The 12788-nt window shown below is 39.9% G+C and overlaps 1 protein-coding gene across 7 annotated transcripts in view; it reads left to right on the forward strand.

Annotated features, from left to right (window-relative positions):
- NDP (norrin cystine knot growth factor NDP) overlaps positions 1 to 12788 on the forward strand; it is a 249940-nt gene that overhangs the window by 101440 nt on the left and 135712 nt on the right. The window contains exon 3 of one of the 7 annotated variants that reach the window (XM_073616279.1): positions 3679 to 3733. The exons of the other annotated variants lie outside the window; for them this stretch is intronic. The gene's annotated coding sequence lies outside the window, so the exon portion shown is untranslated. The remainder of the gene's footprint in view (positions 1 to 3678; positions 3734 to 12788) is intronic. 7 annotated transcript variants of the gene reach the window in all.

The raw sequence follows: 12788 nt of genomic DNA on the forward strand, positions 1-12788 counted from the left end.
TATACCAACAGTAAAAAAAGCATCATCGATGGTATTACAAAGCCTTAAGTTTGAAAGACCTGGCATTAACATATATCAACTAAGCTGGTCTGTGCTAGGATTCTCTACACGTTTCGTGAGATAAAGAACTCACTTCCTCAGGAGAAACACATAAGAATATCTGGAGATAAAAAACATATATAAAGTAAAAAAAAGGAGTAGAAAGTAAAAAGAAAGAAGAAAAAAAAATCCCCATCAGGCTTGATGCTGCAAACTTACATTGGTGCAAAAGTTATCAGAAAACTTTCACATAGGTATAATAGTATGATTAACACGTAGATAAATTCAAATATAGGAAACTTCCAAATGTATAGCAAGCTAGGTGGGGCCAACCCCAAATCCACGTTAGACTCTGCTCGGGAGTTGCAGCGGGACTGGGAAGACAGGCACTCCCAATGCAGATCTCCAGATGTCCCCACAGATCACAATAAAAGAAAAGATCAAAAAATGCCAAATCCTGAAATCAAAAATAACCTAGTGAATATGAAAATATACAAAACAACTTGATTACTAGTGCAATTTCATGTCCTAAATTTAAGCAAATATGCCATGACCTGACTCTAAAACAGCAAAAGTGTATCTATAATGACAAGTAAGTAAAGTGACTGGTGCTGTTAGCAATAGAGACTTGGTGACACTTAATAGATGTGTTTATTAGACTTTGCCTATTCTAGTGATGGGGTCTCTTTAAACATTGTATAGCTTCCTTATGAAAAATCACCTCTCATTCCAACAATTTGTTAATTACTAACAAGCAGCATGAGCCTCTGTCATACCATGCCTCTCCTCTCAGCCCCCTGTAAATCGCTTAGGGATTACATAATACATAGGGAGGGAGGCAGTTGTTAAAATGACAGTTGCAGATCGATAGCATAAAAATATATAATAGAAAACAGAACCACACGTATATACAGCATGTACTATAAGTTCAAAGGTGTCACACAGGAAAATACTAGTTTCGGTGTTGAATGAGCTATAGAATATTTACACTGCTTTCTTCAGGGCAAACCTCTCCCTTTTGTTCTGTGGTTGAATTGACCCTCAAGTACCCATAAGCTGGCTATACGCTAGTAGAATTTGGTTGGAAAAATTTAGTTTTAAAAACATTCATTGATTTTGTAGTCGTTAGTGGGTTGAAATTCGAATGAAAGCAGGATGACATTTTTTTCCCGAACACATTTTTAACAATTATTGTGGTTTTCATTTAGGAAAGTTCATCCACTCCAAAATTGAATAATAAAATAAAAGATTTTTTTTAAGTACATTTGAACAACAATAGTCATGTCATCCACTGTACCATCATTTACTAATGTTCCTATGAATGTTCATTTGAAAAATCTACTAGTGTATGCCAGCCATATATATAATTATCAATTACATTTATACTGAGTTGTGATGCCTTCTATTTCCATTCAAGGGAACTCTTATCAATTCAATTGGACTAGAAACAAGAGACATAGGCCCTATAATGACTTTACTGGTACTATTTTACAGTGCAGTGGGTTCTTCATATTTTTGGGGCGACACTGAGATCTTCACCTTATATTATCCAAAATGTGTGGCTGAATGGAATTAGTGTTGGCTTTTAATTGTATAAATGTTCAGCGTTCAAAAGCAATGTTCTTGTTTGGGTGTTGAGTTATTGTGGAAGTTTACTGCTATATTTAAATTCTATATTCATCTGTTATTTAAAATACAGACTTTATGCTGTAATTTTAGGAAGAAAATTTGGCTTTTTATAAGCATTATGCATTTTGCGTGGTAAGCACATACTGTATAAAATTCCAGGGTGTTTAGAATGCTGTACACTATACTGAGTTGAGAAAGCCAATAATACTAAATACTTAGTATACTACACTGTCTCTGCTCTGTCAACATCCTAATATGTGTTTATATCAGTATACATTCAAATAATTGTATAAGGGGGTGCATGGTTTTACAATGCTCTTTGTAAAAAATAATAATATTCATTTGTCATGTGCAATTGTTGCTTACAGGAAATGTTCAGTTAAATACATACTTATTTAATACAATAAATATCACATATAATTGTAGATTGCAGCCAGATTCTTGATATTTGGCACTAATGCATTTGGAGCAATGTAATAAAGGACAGAACATTTTCAGTTTTTTCCATTTTCATCCAATAAAAGGCTTAGTAGTAAAAATAAATATATTAATTTTCAACACTGAGTTTAATAGCACACTTTGGAGAAGACAGAAAAAAAAAGAAATATTAAAAGCTAAATTTTAACTCAAAATTGGACAAAAGATTGTGTGGGATTGCTAGAAGTTATTTAGCTAAATCAATCATTTACTAATAATATAATAATATTAACAATAATAGCAACTGTATTTAGGCAAATGAGGTTTAATGTTGATAAACATAAAGTTATGCACTTGGGGACTAAAAACATGCATGTCACATACATTCTAGGGGGAGTAGAACTGGGGGGAGGCAATGGTCAAGAAGAATCTGAGTGTTCAGATAGATAATAGATTTAATAACTGTATGCAATGCCAAGCTGCCGTTTCCAAAGTTGGCAAAATAATTTATTTTATAAAAAGAGAAATTGAATCCAGAGAGAGAGAGCAACAATCTTGCCCCCTTATAAAACATTAGTAAAACTTTATCTGAAATATGCAGTTCAGTTTTGGGCACCTGTTCATGAAAAGGATTTAGCAGAACTGGAGAGGGTGAAGAAGGGCTAAATATACTGATAGGCGGCATAGAGGAGCTCAGTTATGTTTAAAGATTAACTGAACTCAATTTATTCTCCCTTGAGAAAAGGAATTCAGTGGGGGATATGATCACCATTTATAATTACATTGATGGTCCATATAGTGAACCTGGTGCAAAGTTGATTACCTTAGGGTCATTGCAAAGGACAAGGGGACACTCTGCATCTGGGGAAAAAGGTCTTTACAGAAAACTATCAAATGAAGGTTTAGACATCACAAAATGAACAGTAGGAAAAGTATAGTAAATGCAAAAAGTGCAAAAAGATTTATAGAATCATTTGTCTACCAACATGCGGTCATGAATGGCAGGCGAAGTGTTGGATGTTTATTTCTGCGGTTTCATTTATAAGTGGCACGATAAAAACAATTATCGGGCAGCCAGTAATTGCTGTGATGCAAGCTATCAATCAATGGCTCATGGCACAGGCACAGGTACAGAGCCAGTCTGTGAAGCTCTGTACCCTGTGGTTGCTGTGGTAACCTGTCATTGTGATCACAAATGTAATCTATGGGCGGCACAGTGGTGTAGTGGATAGCACTTTCACCTAGCAGTAAAGAGGGTTGCTGGTTCAAATCCCAACCACAACACTACCTCCCTGGAGTTTGCATGTTCTCCCTGTGCCTGCGTGGGTTTCCTCCGGGTACTCCAGTTTCCTCCCACACTCCAAAGACATGCTTGTAGGTTAATTGGATCCTGTCTAAATTGTCCCTAGTGTGTGTATGTATGAATGTGTGTTAGGGACCTTAGAGTGTAAGCTCCTTGAGGGTGGGGACTGATTTGACTGTACAATGTATATGTAAAGCGCTGCAAAAATTGACAGTGCTATATAAGTGCCTGAAATAATAATAATAATAATAATAATCAGTACTCTGAAAGCTTGCCCCTTCTTATCACAGGGAAAGAAGGAAGAACTAATGAATGAATGAACAGGTTTAAACTCCATACTTCACAGTAAGTCAGACCCCACATTATACAATTTTCCTTTAGATTTAGGCTGGCCATACATTATACAATGTTCTTCTACAATTTTTCCTTTAGATTTACCAAAACCATATAATATGAGGTCAAACCTTAACACTTTCAATTTGTATGCAATCAGGCAGGCCCTCACACTACCTAGTTAACAGTATTTCTAACGGAAATTGAATAAGAAAATTGTATGGCCAGCTTTAGAGTTGAGAGAATGTGGAATACACTACCAAAGAAATTAGTTCTAGCAAGCTTAGTTGATTGTTTGTTTTATGTAAAGCTGGATTAGCTTTTAAATGCACAGATCATAACTGTTGATTAATATTCATAAGTAATAACACCAAAGATTGTTGCTTCAGGGATTATCTAATTGTCTTAGGGGATCAGAAAATATTTTTGTTCCCCGTTGGAGAAAATTGGACCATGTTTAAAGGGGTTTTTTTTGCCTTCTTCCAGATCAAATGTGGCTTTAGGGTTCTGTATATGAAGGTTTTCAATGTATCTATTTACTCATTTTTCTGTTGGTTAACCTAATGTGTCTTCTTTCAAAAGAACAACTATGTATTTTATAAATTGTAGACATTTGTGGTTATTTGCCATTACAAGGGGTTGGCTACATTTCTGTATCAGTGGACACTGAAATCCCCTTTGCTGATTCACTTCTGTGAATCAGTTTCTCTTGCATGTCATTATTGACATTTTTATAATGACTTCATGAAATGAATTAGCTAACATCAGCAAAGCCTTGTGCATACATCTAAGCATTTTCACTAAGGGAACTTCTATAGATTATAATTTACATATTTCACGTGCAGGTTTAAACCAATGCCACCTCTCATCAGGTCAACAATCACAGAAGAACAAAAAGAACAATGAAAAATTAGTATTGATTGGTTGCAGAGGTATACTGCTCTAAGCATATTAGTTTTAGATTTATTAAATCAGGTATAGGCAAGTCTTGAGAGGTGGAGATTTACCTGAACAATATGGAAAAGATAAAAGTTCCCCAGGGCACAGAATGCATTTTTTTCTCTTTTAAGAATATAACTTATTTATAGTGATAATACAAGAATTAACATTGTCGTCTTCACTTTTGTGTATTTTTATGAAAACATAAACTAATAATCTGTACATCAATTTAACAAGAAACCAGTATATACAGTGCCTTGAAAAAGTATTCACACCCCTTGAAATTTTCCACATTTTGTCATGTTACAACCAAAAAAACATAAATGTATTTTATTGGGATTTTATGTGATAGACCAACAGAAAGTGCCACATAATTGTCAAGTGGAAGGAAAATGATAAATGGTTTTCAAATTTTTTTACAAATAAATATCTGAAAAGTGTGGCGTGCATTTGTATTCAGCCCCCTTTACTCTGATACCCCTAACTAAAATCTAGTGGAACCAATGCCTTCAGAAGTCACCTAATTAGTGAATCCACCTGTGTGTAATTTAATCTCAGTATAAATACAGCTGTTCTGTGAAGCCCTCTGAGGTTTGTTATAGAACATTGGTTAACAAACAGCATCATAAAGGCCAAGGAGCACACCAAACAGGTCAGGGATAAAGCTGTGGAGACGTTTAAAGCAGGGTTAGGTTATAAAAAAATATCCCAAGCTTTGAACATGTTACACAGCAATGTTCAATCCATCATCTGAAAATGGAAAGAGTATGGCACAACTGCAAACCTACCAAGACATGGCTGTCCACCTAAACTGACAGGCCAGGCAAGGAGAGCATTAATCAGAGAAGCAGCCAAAAGGCTCATAGTAACTCTGGAGGAGCTGCAGAGATCCACAGCTCAGGTGAGAGAATCTGTCCATAGGACAACTATTAGTCGTGCACTCCACAAATCTGGCCTTTATGGAAGAGTGGCAAGAGGAAAGCCATTGTTGAAAGAAAGCCATAAGAAGTCCCGTTTGCAGTTTGCTAGAAGCCATGTGGGGAACACAGCAAACATGTGGAAAAAGGTGCTCTAAACAGATGAGACCAAAATTAAATTTTTTTTGCCTAAAAGCAAAACGCTATGCGTGGTGGAAAACTAACACTACCAATCACCCTGAACACACCACCCCCAGCGTGAAACATGGTGGTGGCATCATCATGTTGTGGGAATGATTATCTTCAGCAGGGACAGGGAATCTGGTCAGAGTTGATGGGAAGATGGATGGAGCAAAATACAGGGCAATCTTAGAAGGAAACCTGTTAGAGTCTGCAAAAGACTTGAGACTGGGGCAGAGGTTCACCTTTCAGCAGGACAACGACCCATGGCATCAAAGGGGGCGGGGTCACCCATTTACATCACCGGGTGGCCCCACCCTCAGTTATATAAGAACTGTCACAGAGAAGATGCATCAGTTGGCGGGAGCCTCCCATGGAGGCGGATCGGTTGCGGCTTTTTTTCTTTCTCAGTCCATCGGGCAGCGCTCTCTCGTCCCCCCCTCTTTTCCTGTGGCCTGCCAGATTGTGTGCTCAGATAAGGATCTGGTATGTATTTTTGGGGGACCCCTATGCCATTATTTTTTAAATTTTGGTGCAGGGTTCCCCTTAAAATCCATATCAGACCTGAAGGATTTTGGGTAGACCTCTACTCCATTCTTTTTAAAATTTGGCGCAGGGTTCCCATTAATTTCCATATCAGACCTGAAGGGCCTGGTATGGATTATAGGAGGACCCCCACGCAATTTTTTTTTAAACTTTGGTTCAGGGTTCCCCTTAATATTCATACCAGACCCAAAGCGCCTGGTAATGGACTGGGGGGATCCCATGCTCTTTTTTTTAATGAGTTTTATCTCTATTGCCGAGACCCGACAATTCATTACAGCTGCAATCAGTTTAAAATGACAATTTTTCCTTTAGAAATGCCATTTTGCTGTGATACTGTTCTAAACACGGGAAAAATGCGGCACTTTGCAGGCATACTATAGACACCCCCCAGGCACAATATTTAAAGGAATATTTCATTTTTATTGTTTCACTTTAAGCATTAAAATAATCACTGCTCCCGAAAAAAATTTTGCATTGATACATGTCCCCTGGGGCAGGACTCAGGTCCCCAAACACTTTTTATGACAATAACTTGCATATAAGCCTTTAAAAATAACACTTTTGATTATTCATGTTCGTGTCCCATAGACTTTAATGGTGTTCGTGCCTATTCGCATGTTCTGCTGCAAACCGAACCAGAGGGTGTTCAGCTCATCACTAGTAGAGACATACCCAAAAAGACTTGCAGCTGTAAATGCAGCGAAAGGTGGTTCTACAAAGTATTGACTCAGGGGGGCTGAATACAAATGCACAACACACTTTTTACATATTTATTTGTAAAAAAGAAAAATTGAAAACTATTTATCATTTTCCTTCCACTTCACAATTATGTATCACTTTGTGTTGGTCTATCACATAAAATCTCAATAAAATACATTTACATTTTGGTTGCAACAATACAAAATTTGGAACACTTCAAGGGGTATGAATACTTTTTCAAGGCACTGTACAGTATATGCACACCTAAGATTTAACTGCATCATTTCAATTTTTATTAGTGATTTACCTGTATATGCATAGTTGTTTGAAAAATCTATCAGAAAAGAACCCATGAGGAATTCACACATGCTGTTTTGAAGTGCAGCCCAGGTCAGGGTGTAAAGCCAAAATTCCACTTCTTTGGCAGCTATTTAAATCTTATTAGAATTAATCGACATATGCTTTGGGTTCTGACAATGTACAGTTAGATGAACACTAGTCTTAGATTCAATTAAAACATACATATAATAGAATAAATCATAGATAATTATCATTTTGTCATTTTGTTCTCAAATAGGTCAAAAGAGGAAAAAAACTAAAAATAAATACATTTACAAACTATAAAAGTAGATACTACCTACCATTTGCCAAATTAATCTTATATCCACTATCAAAAATTTCGAGAGCTGTTTCAAAATGTTACTTATTTGAGGTAACCTTCTAACACTCCATTTTCCAAGCAATTCTTTTAGTGTTATCAATATCATCAACATAAAAAAGTTACCATCTCTTTCCCTGGGGCTTGGTAAGTATAGAATTCTTTTGAAAGTGCAGTTTATACATCTCCCCAACAGGCCACTTATCCCTTGCACAATCCTACTCCACATCCTCTTAACTTTTCTATGTAATATAACATATGATTTAGATTTGGAGTGGGAGCACAACATTTCAAATGAGAGTTCAATGACAGTTGCTCTCACCCTTTCATTCCCAGTCTGTTAAAGTGGAAATGAAAGCTCTGTTGATTGATTTTAAAGTACACTTTTCTAAGATCCATTTCCACAATTGTTTTCACAACTTGTTATAGCCGTCTTCTATTTATTTCCCTAGGTCTCCCACTTAAGAAAAAGTATTCTTTCCATTTCTTATTATATTGTTTTAGAATAAAGTCTTTATAATGTCTAATTATTAAAGGTGTTTTAAAGGTAAAAGTTTTTTCACCTTAATGCATTCTATGCATTAAGGTGAAAAAACATCCGACAATACCGCCCCCCCAGCCCCCCATTTTACTACCTGACCCCTCGAAAGTTCCGCGCTCGCCCCGACATCCTCTTCGCCGCTCAGCCTGGCCGTTGATTGGTTACAGTGGATGGATTGAAAGCAGCGCAGCCATTGGCTCGTGCTGCTTTCAATCACATCCAATGACGCAGCACGCCGGGGGGCGGGGCCGAGTGATACAGTGAACGGCTATGGCCCCCGGCTGTATCACGGGAGTGCGCCCACAAGCACTCAACACCATGCGAGGGAGCTCATGTGAAGGCGTTGAGTCCTTGCGGGGGGGAGCCGAGACAGCCGCCGAGGGAACCCAGAAGACCAGGTTCGGGGCCACTCTGTGCAAAACAAGCTGCACAGTGGAGGTAAGTATAAAATGTTTGTTATTTAAAAAAAAAAAATTATCTTTATTGATCCTTTAAGTCATACACAACCCTAATAGGGAGTTTTTGCCAAGTCCCTCTTCAACTGGAAGATGTTCCGAGACAAGACTTAGTTTATCCTGGCTATTTTTAGACTCAGCATACCTAAACAGTCCCCTATTTGCCTAAAAAAAATAAAAACTATCATAAACAATGAGGGTTTTTAGTGTCACAAGTGGAATAGGCTCTCTATTCTCCTTCAATTTTTTTAGAAATGAGTAACTTTTTCTTTTAACTTTTTCCACCCATCAAAAATGTTATAAATAAATTATTCTTGGTGCTATCTGTGGGTTCTCTCTAATAGGTAGGTAATGTGAGTTCTCAAACGTACAGTCCAGTAGTTTACAAAACAACCTCCAAGACTTTAGAGTGTCTACAAAAAAATGTCAGAGCAAAATATTACAGCGCACACATGTAAAAAAGACATTTACCTCCAGCAGGGCTAGTTTAACCACTTCAATACAGGGCACCTTCCTGCCCAGACCAATTTTCAGCTTTCAGCGCTGTTGCAGTTTGAATGACAATTGCGCGGTCATGCTACACTGTACACAAACCAAATTTTTATCATTTTGTTCCCACAAATAGAGCTTTCTTTTGGTGGTATTTGATCACCTCTGCATTTTTTATTTTTTGCGAAACAAATAAAAAAAAGACCGAAAATTTTGAAAAAAATAAAAGTTTTGCTTTTGTTTCTGTTTAAAAATTTTGTAAATAAGTAAGTTTTCTCTTTCACTGATGGGCACTGATAAGGTGGCACTGACAGGCACTAATAAGGCGGCAACGATGAGGTGAGCGGGCACTGACAGGCACAGACGATGGGCACTGATATGCGGCACTGATGGGCACTGGTAGGTGGCACTGATGGGTGGCACTCATATGCAGCACTGATGGGCATTGATAGGCGGCACTGATGGGCACTTATGGGTGGCATTGGGTGGCACTGGTGGGCACTGATGGGCACTGATAGGCGACACTGATGGGCACTGAAAGGCTGCAAAGATGGGTTCTTATGGGTGGCACTGATGGGCACTGATAGGTGGCACTGCTGGGCACTGATGGGCACTGATAGGCGGCACTGCTGGGCACTGATGGGCACTGATAGGCGGCACTGCTGGGCACTGATAGGCGGCACTGCTGGACACTGATGGGCACTGATAGGCGGCACTGATACGTGGCACTGATGGGCACTGATATGCGGCACTGACAAGCATCCCTGGTGGCACTGGCAGTGGTAGGCATTGGAGTGGGCACTGATTGGCAGCTGCCTGGGCATTGATTGGCAGCTGCCTTTGCACTGATTAGTATTTCCCTGGGGGTCTAGGGGGCATACCTGGTGGTCCAGTGTTGCTGGTTTCCCTGGTGGTCCTGGGCGGCTTCCCTGGTGGTCCTGGGTAGGATCCGAGGGGGGGCTGTGCTGATAAACAGCACAGACCCCCCCCTGTCAGGAGAGCAGCCGATCGGCTTTCCTCTACTCGCGTCAGAGACTCTTTACCTAGATCGGTGTTGCGGGGTGTCAGACTGACACACCGCAACAAGGATCGCACACGATGCGCGCCGCGGCTCAATATCCTGAGGACGTCATATGACGCCCAGTCAGGATATTGAAACCACTTTGCCGCCGTCATTCTGCTATATGGCGGGTGGCAAGTGGTTAAAACACCCAGACAATCTAAAAAATATTAACAAAAAATATGGTGATTTGATCACACCATATTTCTATATGGTGCTAAGCCCACTTACTGCGACAAAGTACCCCATGATTAGTGGGTCCTACACTATCCATGGATTGGGAGATCCTGCTTCTCTGAACCATGAGAGCAAACACTCTTCTATATGGGAGAACTTTGAGGTCTCCACCCATGACACAAATGGACACTAATGAGAGGCACTTAATGAAAGAGTGGGGTGCTCCGCACCCAAAGGCACACCCTAAAAGATGCATTAAAGCTGGTGCAGCCATAAGACCATACAGCAGAGCAAAATATTACAGCGCACACATGCAAAAAAGACATTTACCTCCAGCAGGGCTAGTTTAACCACTTGCCGACCGGGCCATAGCTGAAAGACGGCTGCAGCGCGGTCGGCTAGTTCTGGGTGGACGTCCGTGGGACGTCCTCCCAGAATACTGCTCTCGCGCACCCCCTGGGGCGCGCACCCGAGAACTTCCGTGACCGCCGGGTCCAGAGGACCCGGAGCATCATGGATCACGGTAAACGGCCGCTTATCGTGGCCGTTTACCATGTGATCGCTCCGTCAAATGACGGAGCGATCACATGTCAACAGACCGGCGTCATGTCATGACGCCGGTTCCTCCCGCCCCTCTCTGTACCGATCGGTACAGTGCGAGGGGAGAGGGGGAGGGATCGGATGGCAGCACCGCTGTGGGCTGTATGTGTAGTGCCCACAGCGGTGCTCAGTGACAATTGCAGTCACATCCATCCATCCCTCCATGCTCAGCCATCCCTGCAATATACCTCGCAATACTCTGCATAATACCCCGCAATACTCTGCATAATACCCCAAAATACTCTGCATAATACCCCAAAATACTCTGCATTATACCCGGCAATACTCTGCATTATACCCTGCAATACTCTGCATTATACCCCGCAATACTCTGCATTATACCCCGCAATACTTTGCATTATACCCCGCAATATCTGCATAATACCCCGCAATACTCTGCATTATACCCCGCAATACTCTGCATTATACCCCGCAATACTCTGCATTATACACGGCACTACTCTGCATTATACACGGCACTACTCTGCAATATACCCCACAATACTCTGCAATATGCCCAGCACTACTCCGCAATACTCTGCAATACCCCGCAATTTTTAACCAGTTCCCGCCCACAGTCATATGACGTCCTTGACTTTGAGCGGGGATATCTGAATGATGGGTGCAGCTACAGGCATCATTCAGATATCAGCTTTTTCAGCCAGCGATTTCCTACACCATAAGAATGATCATAGTGGCTGTTACACTGCTTGATTGTTCTTACGGGAGGCGAGAGGGGACGCCCCCCCTTCCCGCCACCCTCCGGTGCTTCTACCGACTCACCGCTACGATCGAAGCCAAGATCGTTTTTTTTTTTTTAATTTCAGGCTTCCCAGCCTAGAGGTGAGATGTGAGGTCTTATTGACCCCATATGTCACTGTAAAGAGGACCTGTCATGCCATATTCCTATTACAAGGATGTTTACATTCCTTGTAATAGAAATAAAAGTGATCAAAAATTTTTTTTGGGGAGGAAAAAGTGTCAAACTAAAATAAATAAAGTAAAATAAACAATAAAAAAAAAAAAAAAAATGTTTAAAGCGCCCATGTCCGTGTGCTCGCATGCAGAAGCGAACACATATGTAAGTCCCGCCCACATATGAAAACGGTGTTCAAACCACACATGTGAGGTATCACTGCGAACGTTGGAGCGAGAGCAATAATTTTGGCCCTAGACCTCCTCTGTAACTCAAAACATGTAACCAGTAAAAAATTTTAAAGCATCACCTATGGAGATTTTTAAGTAGCGACGTTTGGCACCATTCCACGAGAGTGTGCAATTTTGAAGGGTGACATGTTAGGTATCTATTTACTCGGCGTAACTTCATCTTTCACATTATGCAAAAACATTGGGCTAACTTTACTGTTTTATTTTTTTTTTTAAAGCACAAAACTGTTTTTTTTCCAAAAAAAATGTGTTCGAAAAATTGCTGCGCAAATACCGTGCGAGATAAAAAGTTGCAACAACCACCATTGTATTCTCTAGGGTCTTTGCTAAAAAAAATATATATAATGTTTTGGGGTTCTATGTGATTTTCTAGCAAATAAATTATTATTTGTACATGTAGGAGAGAAATATAAGAATTGGCCTGGGTGCTCCAGAACGCCTGGAGGTGCTCCGTGCATGTTGGGCCTCTGTATGTGGCCACGCTGTGTAAAAGTCTCATACATGTGGTATCACCATACTCGGGAGTAATAGCAGAATGTGTTTTGGGGTGTAATTTGTGGTATGCATATGCTGTGTGTGAGAAATAACCTTCTAATATGACAATTTTGTGGAAAAAAAAAAGAAAAAAAAAATCTTGAT

Source organism: Aquarana catesbeiana, linkage group LG02 (assembly GCF_042186555.1).
Source record: "Aquarana catesbeiana isolate 2022-GZ linkage group LG02, ASM4218655v1, whole genome shotgun sequence".
Lineage (NCBI taxonomy): Eukaryota > Metazoa > Chordata > Amphibia > Anura > Ranidae > Aquarana > Aquarana catesbeiana.